Raw genomic sequence first — 10,447 nt, 5'->3', positions numbered from 1 at the left:
CACTGTATGGGCTGCTGCAGGGAAAGTTAACATCCCAGCCAGACCCAATACAATATCCCTATCCCTCACCTCCACCTAATTTTCCTCTTCCCTCAGCACCCCCTTCCAAGAGGGAAGATGGGGAAGAAGGAGCAGCTGGAGGCTCACCAATTATGACCAGGTCTCGTAGCAAAACCAAAGAGACTGCACCCCAGGGAGGGAAACCCCAAGAGATAGCCCCTCTTCAACAAGTAGTAGGACCCGAAGGGCTGGTTTGTATAAAGGTCCCTTTTTCCACAGTAGATTTAGAAGCTTAGAAGGACATAGCTAACTACTACCTAGAAGATCCAGATAAAGTAGCAAGGCGATTTGACTTAATAGTTAAAAATCAGGATCCAGACTGGGGAGACATTGATCTAATGTTGGGGAAGATGATGGAATCAGAAAAGCAGTTAATTCTTAAAACAGCCTGAGTTCATTTGCAAGTTCAGATTGCCAATGGGACCGCTCAGGGAACTGTAGACGACTGCATTCCCATGACCGACCTCCACTGAGACCCTAATCACACCAGGGATTATGAACGGTTATGTAAATACCAAAATCTGATTAAATTGGGAATTGAGAATGCAGTTCCAAAAGCTATAAACTATTCAACCCTGTATAGTATCCAACAAGGTCTGAAATAAACCCCTACAGAATTTTTTGACCAACTTCGAATTGCAATGAGATAATATACCAATCTGGACTTGGCTTCAGATTGAGGCAATTGGCTAGCCTCTTTATAGGGCAATCGGCCCCTGTTATCAGAACGAAATTACAGAAATTGGAGGGACAAGACTTGGGAGACCCATAAAGGTTATTTAATGCAGAGTGGAAAGTATTTAGGAATAGGGAAGAAGCGAAGGAAAACAAATTATCTAAGGTGATAGCCACAGCGGCTAGATAGCAAACAGTGGCTGCACTAGAAAAGAAAGAAGGGGGGGGACATACATCAATACATCAATGATGTACATGAATACATCAATTTTTACACTTACCCCATTCGCCAAGGCCCTTGTTAGGAAGGGACTTGCTGGAAAAATTGGATGCAAAAATTTCTTTTGAGCAAGGGGAAATGGAAATACAAGTCAAGGATGATGAACATATGAAACTCTTAAGTGTGTCCCTGGCGAGTTCAAAGGAATCCCCTGACAGGACTCCCTGAATGGATGTAATTATGAACCAAGTGTATCTGGGAGTTTGGGCTACAGGAATACTTGGGAGAGCAAAGAATGCAGTACCTGTAAGAACTGATTTAAAGGAAAATGCTCCCAGGGTATGCCAAAAGCAATACCCACTAAAGGTGGAAGACAGAAGGGGAATGGAACGAATAATCAATAACTTTCTTAAATATGGACTGTTAGTAGAATGTGAGTCAGAATATAATACTCCTATCCTCCCAATTAGAAAGGCAGATGGAACATATTGTATTGTCCAGGATTTAAGGGCCATCAATAGGATCACAAAAGATTTATACCCTGTAGTAGCCAACCCTTAGAACCTTTTGAAAAAAATAGAAAACAATCAAGTTTGGTTCACGGTACTAGATTTAAAGGATGCCTTTTCCTGCCTGCCCATGGTGACAGAAAGCCAGAAACTCTTTGCCTTTGAATGGGAAAATCCTAACAGAGGACGGAAAACTCAGCTTACTTGGAGTGTGTTACAACAGGGGTTCAAGAATAGCCCTACCATATTCGGGAACCAACTAGCCTGTGATCTTGAAGCTTGGGAAACCCTTTCAGGAAAGGGGACACTGTTACAATACGTAGACCTGTTAATAGCTACCGAAGAAGAAAAGGAATGTGTAGAATGGACTATGAGTTTACTAAATTTTCTTGGATTAATCGGATATCAAGTTTCTCAACAGAAAGCCCAGCTGATACAGTAATGAGTCATCTATCAAGGCTATGAATTTTCTGGTGGACAGTGAGAACTTGGACCTGAGCAGAAGGAGGCAATTTGCCGAACTCCATTACCCACAACAGTAAAAGAATTCAGAGCATTCCTTGGAATGACAGGTTGGTGTCGTCTTTCAATTCATAACTACAGTAACCTAGCTAAACCATTATATGAGTTGATAAAAGAAAGTTCTGTCCAACTGATTTGGGACCCTGAGACCCAGTAAGGCCTTTGAGGACCTAAAAAAGGAACTGATGTGTGCACCAGCACTGGGGTTGCCTGATGTGTCTAAACCCTTTTGGTTGTTCTCACATGAAAACCGAGGAATGGCACTAGGGGTGCTCACCCAACGTTTAGGTCCCTACAAAAGAGCAGTAGCATATTTCTCCAAACATCTGGATGAAGTAAGCAAAGGGTGGCCAGGATGTTTGCAGGCGGCGGCCGCAGTTATCCTAAATGTCCAAGAAGCCCAAAAGTTCACTTTGGGCCAGAGCATGACTGTTACTAGTATCACACACTGTGTCAGCAGTACTAGAACAAAAGGGAAACCATTATCTTTCCCCTTTGAGATTTATGAAATACCAGGCCATCCTAACACAGTCTGATGATGTAAAGATTGTAGTCACTAATATTATGAACCCAGCCTCTTTCCTCAGTAACAGAGTCTCCAAATCACCCATTCATGATTGCATCGAGACCATGGAAATGGTATACTCCAGACGACCAGACTTAAAGGATACACCCCTAGAAGATGCGGAGGATTGGTATATAGACGACAGCAGCTTCGTTCACCAGGGAGTTCGCCTTGCAGGATATGTGGTAACAACACATAATAAGGTAATTGAGGCAAAGTCTCTTTCCCTGGAACATCAGCCCAATAGACAGAAATCATCGCCTTGACAAGAGCACTTGAGCTGGCAAAAGGGAAAAGAATTAACATTTGGATAGACTCAAAATATGCCTTTGGTGTGGTGCATGCACACAGGGCAATTTGGAAGAAGAAAGGACTCCTATCATCCTAAGGGAAATCAGTTAAGCATGCACAGGAGATACTGAAATTACTCCAAGCAGTATGTTTGTCTTCTGAAGTTGCCATTATGCACTGTAGAGGACATCAGAAAGGGGATACTGATACTGAAAGAGGAAATAAATTGGCTGATGCAGAAGCCAAAGAGGCGGCAGAATGGGCATCTGAGAGTCAAATTTTGGCACTAGTACCAGGAACAGAAAACCAGAAATTAACAAAAGCACTAGAGAATGAAATAGAATATTCTAAGTTTGATAAGAAATTAATTGAAGTTATAAATGGAAAAACATTACCTACAGGTTTAGACCAAATAAAGGATGGGAGAACTGTGATACCCTCTGTGAGAAACAAAGTTGTGTTTTTGCAATAGAAAGTGTTTTTGCAGTGGAAAATTCCACTAACCTTGCATATTCAGAAGTGATTGTGCGGCATAGCAGTGGCGAGTATGTTAAGCAGACAAGGGGAAAGTCCCACTGTCCCAAAATAAGGAAGATAGCTAAGAAAAACAGGATGAGCAGTACAAAATCAGTAAAAATAAAAATTATGGGCCATCTAGTCATGAGAGAAGAAGGAAAAAAAAGGAAAAGGAGAAATTAACAGTTGGTCAAATAAAATTGTACATAGATGGTATAGAAGTGCATCAAGTAGGTTGTAAACCTGTAGTACTCAGCCAATGAGAAAACGGGAGAAATCTGGTGTTGGGTAATAGGGAGTATAAGGTTATGATAAATTTTTACGGCTTGCAGGAAGCCCCCCATTGCAATTGCAAATGAAATAGCTTCACAGAAGATACTGTCTGAAAAAAAAAAAAAATGAGATTTTTCTCACAATTTGGGGGCTCGTCCAGGATCTTGTCACCTACCAGAGAGTTATTGCCATCAAAGATCAGAAGGTGCACCCCGTTGATTTCAGTGGTCCCCTTGGGGTGGTGGGTTGTCTCGGTATGGCCAACAAAGGACTGAGACTGATAATCTGAAGACAGGCTCTGTGAAGCACTGGGGAGAACGTAGGACAGCACTGACATACCACAGACACAGCCCAGACACAGCACAGCCACAGGGATAACTCCGGATAACATTGTCCTGGTTTCAGCTAGGATGGAGTTAATTTCCTCCTAGTAGCTGGTAGGGTGCTATGTTTTGGATTAGGATGAGAAGAGTGCTGATAACACACTGATGTTTTAATTGTTGCAGAGCAGTGCTTACACTAAGCCAAGGACTTTTCAGCTTCTTGCTCTGTCTGGCCAGCAGACAGGCTAGGGGTGCAACAGGAGCTGGGAGGGGACAGACCCAGGACAGCTGACCCAAACTGGCCAAAGGGGTATTCTATACCATCTGACGTCATGCTGAACAATATATAGGGGTGGCTGGCCAGGGTGGGGGGACCAGTTGCTCGGGGTTGGGCTGGGCATCGGTCAGCAGGTGGTGAGCAATTGCATTGTGCATCACTTGTTTCATACACATTATTATTAGTAGCACTATTATTATTATTATTTTCTATCTTAATAAACTGTCTTTATCTCAACCCACAGGCTTCACTTTCCCATTTCCCTCCCCCATCCCAGAGAGGGAAGGGGGAGGGTGAGCGAACGGCTGTGTGATGTTTAGCTGCCAGCTGGGATAAAACCACAACAAACCCGGAATGGGAATTCCATGCATGGACTGAGGTAAAGCAAACTTTACTGTATATTGCCTCGGAGTGGGTTTGGGGAGACTCTTGTGTGGAGTGTGAATGAGACACACTTTTAGTCCAAATGCTCGGCAGTACACCCCACCTCTGTCCTGATCCTAGGTGAAGGCATGTGGTACCCTGTGGGTGGTAAAGTCCACAGCATCATGTCAGGAAGAGATGGGGATTAAGGGCTCCAAGAGTCAGCAGCGTGGGGGTGGAGACCCCGGGACTGTTTCTAAAGATAGTCCTTTGGGAAGAATGATAAGGAACTGGAAAAACAACCAAAAAACTAAGGAAAAATATTAAAAAATAATTAAAAAAAAAAAAAAGGTTAGATATTGTGTAATTGTCTGGCCTAAAACATCAATAAAAGGAACTTCAGTATTTTGGCCAAAATACGGGTTTGATGAAGGTTCAGGCATTCAGGGTCTTGTAGGAGACGTGGCAATTGGCAGCCATCTCGGTCATAGTGACCATGAAGTGGCTGAATTTAGAATTTATGTTGACAGAAGGAAAGCTGCCACCAAAACTTCAGCCCTGGATATGGGGACTTGAGGCTGCTCAGGGAAGTAGTCAGAAAGGTCCCCTGGGAAACTACATTTGAAGGCATGGGTGTCCATCAGTACTGGTCAGTCTTTAAGCACTGCCTCCTAAAAGCACAGGATCAGGCATTTCCAAAATATCGGAAGTCAGGCAGGTGGGGCAGCAGGCTGGCCTGGCTGACCAGGGATCTTCTGCTGGAGCTTAGGCAAAAAAAGAAAGTGTATGGCTGCTGGAAGGAGGGTCGGGCGATGAGGAAGGAATACAGGGATGCCGTTTTTGTTTGTAGGGAGAAAATTCGTGTGGCCAAAGCCCAACTAGAGTTGAAGCTGGCCATGTCTGTGGGAGACAATAAAAAAGTTTTTTTCAGATATGTGAACAGAAAAAGTAGAACCAAAGAAAACATAGGTCCGCTGCTTGATGGGGAAGGTCAACTCACAGACAATGACGTAGGCAAAGCAGAGACATTTAATGCCTTTTTCGCCTCTGTCTTCAATGCTGATGATGGGCTTTGGGACCCTGGGTGCCCTGTGCTGGAGGACCTTGATGGTGGGAATAACAAACTCCCAACCGACCCTGAACGTGTGCGGGATTTGCTGCTCCACCTGGATCCATACAAGTCCATGGGTCCGGATGGGATTCATCCCAGGGTGCTTAAAGAGCTGGCTGACGTCATTGTGGGACCTCTCTCAATTATTTTTCAATGATCTTGGGAATCTGGAGAGGTCCTGGTAGACTGGAAGCTGGCAAATGTTGTGCCAATTTTCAAGAACGGTAAGAAAGAAGACCCTGGCAACTACAGGCCTGTCAGTCTCACGTCAGTGCCTGGTAAAATTATGGAGAAGATGATTCTTGAGTCTATTGAAGTGCACCTGGGGGACAATGCAGTCACTGGTCACAGCTAACATGGGTTCGTGAGGAGCAGGTCCTGCTTAACAAATTTGATTTCCTTTTACGATAAGATCACCCGTCTAGTCGACCAAGGGAAACCAGCTGATGTGATCTTTTTGGACTTCAGCAAGGCTTTCGACACGGTTTCCCATAGGATCCTACTGGACAAAATGTCCAGCATACAGCTAAACAAAAACATCATACGATGGGTGAGCAATTGGCTGACGGGCAGGGCTCAAAGGGTTGTGGTAAATGGGGCCACATCAGGCTGGCGGAAGGTCTCTAGTGGGGTCCCTCAAGGCTCTATCTTAGGGCCAGTCCTCTTCAATGTCTTTATAAACAATTTGGATGTAGGACTAAAAGGTGTTTTGAGCAAATTTGCCGACAACACCAAACTTGGAGGAGCTGTAGACTCAGACGAGGGTGGAAAGGCCTTGCAGAGATATGGACAGGTTGGAGAATTGGGCGATCATCAGCCACATGAAGTTTAACAAAAGCAAGTGCTGGGTCCTGCACCTGGGACGAGGCAACCCTGGCCATACATACAGACTGGGCAACGAGATGCTGGAGTGCAGCCCTGCAGAGAGAGATCTGGGGGTCGTGGTTGACAGCAAGTTGAATATGAGCCAGCAGTGTGCCCTGGCAGCCAGGAAGGCCAACCGTATCCTGGGGTGCATCAAGCATGGCATCGCTAGTAGGGCAAGTGAAGTGCTCATCCCGCTCTACTCTGCGCTGGTGTGGCCTCACCTTGAGCACTGTGTGCAGTTCTGGGCACCACAGTATAAAAAGGACATGAAACTGTTGGAGAGTGTCCAGAGGAGGGCGACGAAGATGGTGAAGGGCCTGGAGAAGGAATACACTCTAGGCAAGAATTAGAACAATGTAGAAGAGATATTGAAGTTTCGCCTTCCCTGATACTAACAGTACTAACACTAACTGTGTATCCTCTTAGGGAGGTTCCAGTGGGACAAGGACAAATAGGCTATGTGAACTCCCCCCCTTACCAGCAGAGAGGTTAGGAATTTTAAGAAGGAAATGAAGTCTTTAATTGAGGGCCTAGCAGAACAGTTAAATCCATTTCTAAGGCCTAATTTGTATTCCAGGGGTGGGGAGGGGGGGGGGGGGGGGGAGGGGAGAAATGTTAGTCTTTAGTATATTATTCACTGGAGAAAAATGTTTAGGAGGGGAATGATTCAGCAGGCAGCTATGCAAAATGGGAAAGTACTAACACCCCCACCCCCCGCCCCACTGGACCAAAACTAATTCTGATAGAGCAGAAATATCTGCTTATCTAACTGGGTTAATAACAATGAACAACACAGAAATAATATGAGAGACTGGGGGCCAGAATGAGAAAGTACTCGAGGATGAATCCTGAGAACCCGGTAGCCCAAGGGCTCTTTAAAGTTCATTTTGTGATCAAAGCCTGGCCAGATATGCAGAAAAAGCTCCAGAAGGTGGGAGGATGGAGTGACCAGTGTAGGTAGTGTGAAGGTGTATGCCAGGAGGGGAGATGAGAAGGAAAAGTAGAGAACGAAACAAATGGTATTCACAGCGTACCAGGTAGTGAGGCAGAGGGTTGGAGATAGAGGGACTTTCAGGACAAGTCGGACCCAGGATGGAGAGGAAGAGAGACGAAGGAATGGCAGGCAAGGAAAGCCACTGGTGTTGCAGCCTAAATCCTAGTAGGGAAAGACTTTGAGAAGATGTTTTAAAAGTGGCCAAGCCAGCCACTTCAAATAGGAATATCTGGAGTGGAAGAAGGAGGAGAGATTGCTGTTATAAATTCAGAACAGGAGAGTCAGGGCTTCTCAGAAAGCTAGTCCCACTGAGAGCCCCTGATAAATGAAGAAGTGTACCTCAGGGGTTGAGATACCCCTGTCCCCTCCCGCCCTCCCCGATCACCTGCTCTTGGATGGGCTCCTCTCCTCAGGCTGCATTGTGGAGGTCTGTTCTTCTGTGGTACACCAGGGGGTGGGGGGGGTGGGGGGGGGAGGGGGGTTCAGAGTCAGCCAGGGGCCTCTACACAGGCCGCAGGGGACTTCAGGGACACCTGGAGCACTTCCTCCCCCTCCTTCTGCACTGACCTTGGTGTCTGCAGGGAGGTTTCTCACTCCTCACTCTCCCAGCTGCTGTTGTGTAGCAGGTTTTTTTTTCCTTTTCTTGGATGTGCTCTCACAGACGCACAAGCTGCATTGGCTTGGCTCTGGGCAGCAGAGGGCCCCTTTGGAGCTGGCCAAAACTGGCCCTTATTTGCCATAGGGCAGCTACTGGATTCTTCTCACAGGGGCTACCACTGCACACCCCCCCCGCTATCTGAACCTTGATACATAAACCCAATACGCTGGGGTAGTTAGGTCATTGCTGGCCTGTAATGTATCAGGGCTTAAATTAACTAATGAAACCCTAATTGGGATGGGGGTAGAAAGGACTGGGATAACAGTGCCACTTTTGGGGGACACCAGGCTGAGACTAGGGATAGAATGATCAGTGGACAATTATTGTATGCACCCGAGGCAGGGACTAACTTGTTGGGAAAGGATTTGATAATGAAACTGGGCGTTCGAATAGTAAATTGTTAGGCTGGAATAATGGTATTATTAATGGGGTGCTCTCAGACCCTGAGAGCAAAGATATATTTGCCTTTGAGTGGAAAGACCCTGAAATGGGGCGGAAGCAACGATACAGATGGACAATTTTTCCTCAGGGGTTTACAGGGCCACCAAATTAATTTGGGCAAATTCTGGAACAAATTTTGGAGTTATTCCAACCTCTGGAGGAGGTGTTACTGTTACAATATGTGGATGATCATTTACTGTCGGGACAGGAGAAAACAGTTGTGAAGGAAGCCACTAACAAGCTCTTCAACTTTCTGGGAAAACAGGGCTTTAAATTATTGGAAAATAAATTAAAATTTGTAAAAATAGAAGTCAAGAATTTGGGGCATATAGTGTCGGAGGGGGAATGAAGAATAAATCCAGAGAGGATTCAAGGAACTGTTGAGCTACCCCTACCCAAAACTAAAAAGAAGTAAAAAGTTTTAAGAGAAAGAGGATTTTAAGGAATTAGGAATCATGAAGTCCAAACAAAAATAGATGCTCCCTGAGGGGAGAGAATTGCTGAATAAAGTGCTACTGAGGCAAATATTAACTGTTTTACAACAAGAAGGTCACTGGGTGTCATGTTAAGGGGTGTAGCCGATTAACCGTTATGGGTCCGGTCGGATTCAGAGTACTGAACTATCACAATCACAGATTCACCAATAACACATTAACCAATATGGGTCTGGTCAGATACAGAGCACGGTCGGATTCAGACCACGGTCATGGATTCACCAATAACGTATCATGCCCTTACTCTAGTCGTGTTCAATGAGAACTATCATGGCTAGGAACAATGCGATTAAGTGCAATTTATTACAGCAACAGGTACACAGGTTCTTTGGATTGCCAGTGATAATTTACTGTCTGCAAAAGCAAGCTAGCATTCATGAAATACACAGGTGCACAGCCTGGAAATTACTGCATTAAAAAGGCACAAAGACTCTAGAGATTTCTACGTTTCTGCGGAGACACCCAGTATAACCAACTGTTCAAATCTCACCCAAAGGCATCCCAATGTGGGGGGGGGGGGGGGGGCGAGGGGAGAGAGGGGCTCAGCCTCTTGACTGATCCCAGGGGTCCGGAGGTCCTCAGGATGGTGTATTCCCTCGGGATGGTATCTCCCCTGATGATTATATCTTCCCTGATGATGGTATCTTCCCTGACATCCCCTCTCTCTTAGGCCAATGTATATTATTTTCTATCTTTTATGTGGAGCTTGAGTGACTCTAGTCAAGCATATCTTAGTTATGATTGGTGAAAAGTTTTCCCATCTCCATTTAAAGGAATAGGCTCCAAGAAATTCAGAGCTCGTGCTCAGTGAGGGGTGGTCGCACCTTGGAGGCAGGTAGCTTTTGGGATGGAGGTGTGTTTTGATATTATAATGATATTATAATGAGCAAAAGTACACTAGAGTACAGCATTTGTCAAAACATGACAGGTCATTGGCTCAGGGTAGCAAAAAGTGCCACTTATTGGTCTCGCTGTGCACAAGAACAATCGAGTCCCCACCTGGTCACAGAGCCTAGCTGTGGTGTCTCCACTCCACTCTATGCTCTATACTGTTCCTTAGAGCCAGCACACCAAGTTCCCCCAGTACGATAGCATCTAAGGTTGGAAGCCTAGGGAACGCTCAGGTAATGCAGCTATGCCTTACCCTGAAAGCCTCTTCAATGCTGTACATTTTCTTTAAAATGCGAATATTAGTTTTATTTTCCTAGTTGCTTTAGGCAATTATACAACACCCTTTGTCACTCCAGAAATACACGTTCTGCCCCTTGGTAGCCTGATGGCTTTAGAA

General features: G+C 45.3%; 2 long non-coding RNA genes across 2 annotated transcripts in view; one reads left to right on the top strand and one right to left on the bottom strand.

Moving 5' to 3' along the window:
* The first annotated feature begins 7,980 nt into the window (after positions 1-7,980).
* The window catches only part of LOC118159603, a 13,519-nt gene continuing 11,052 nt past the window's right edge, over positions 7,981-10,447 (top strand). The window contains exons 1-2 of the long non-coding RNA XR_004747175.1: positions 7,981-7,993; positions 9,212-9,214. This is a non-coding gene — a long non-coding RNA (uncharacterized LOC118159603). The remainder of the gene's footprint in view (positions 7,994-9,211; positions 9,215-10,447) is intronic.
* LOC118159602 overlaps positions 9,604-10,447 on the bottom strand; it is an 11,397-nt gene continuing 10,553 nt past the window's right edge. The window contains exon 3 of the long non-coding RNA XR_004747174.1: positions 9,604-10,333. This is a non-coding gene — a long non-coding RNA (uncharacterized LOC118159602). The remainder of the gene's footprint in view (positions 10,334-10,447) is intronic.

The sequence above is a fragment of the Oxyura jamaicensis genome, unplaced genomic scaffold, assembly GCF_011077185.1.
Source record: "Oxyura jamaicensis isolate SHBP4307 breed ruddy duck unplaced genomic scaffold, BPBGC_Ojam_1.0 oxyUn_random_OJ71217, whole genome shotgun sequence".
Classification (NCBI taxonomy): Eukaryota; Metazoa; Chordata; class Aves; order Anseriformes; family Anatidae; genus Oxyura; species Oxyura jamaicensis.
This window is presented reverse-complemented; position numbering and strand designations above follow the sequence as displayed.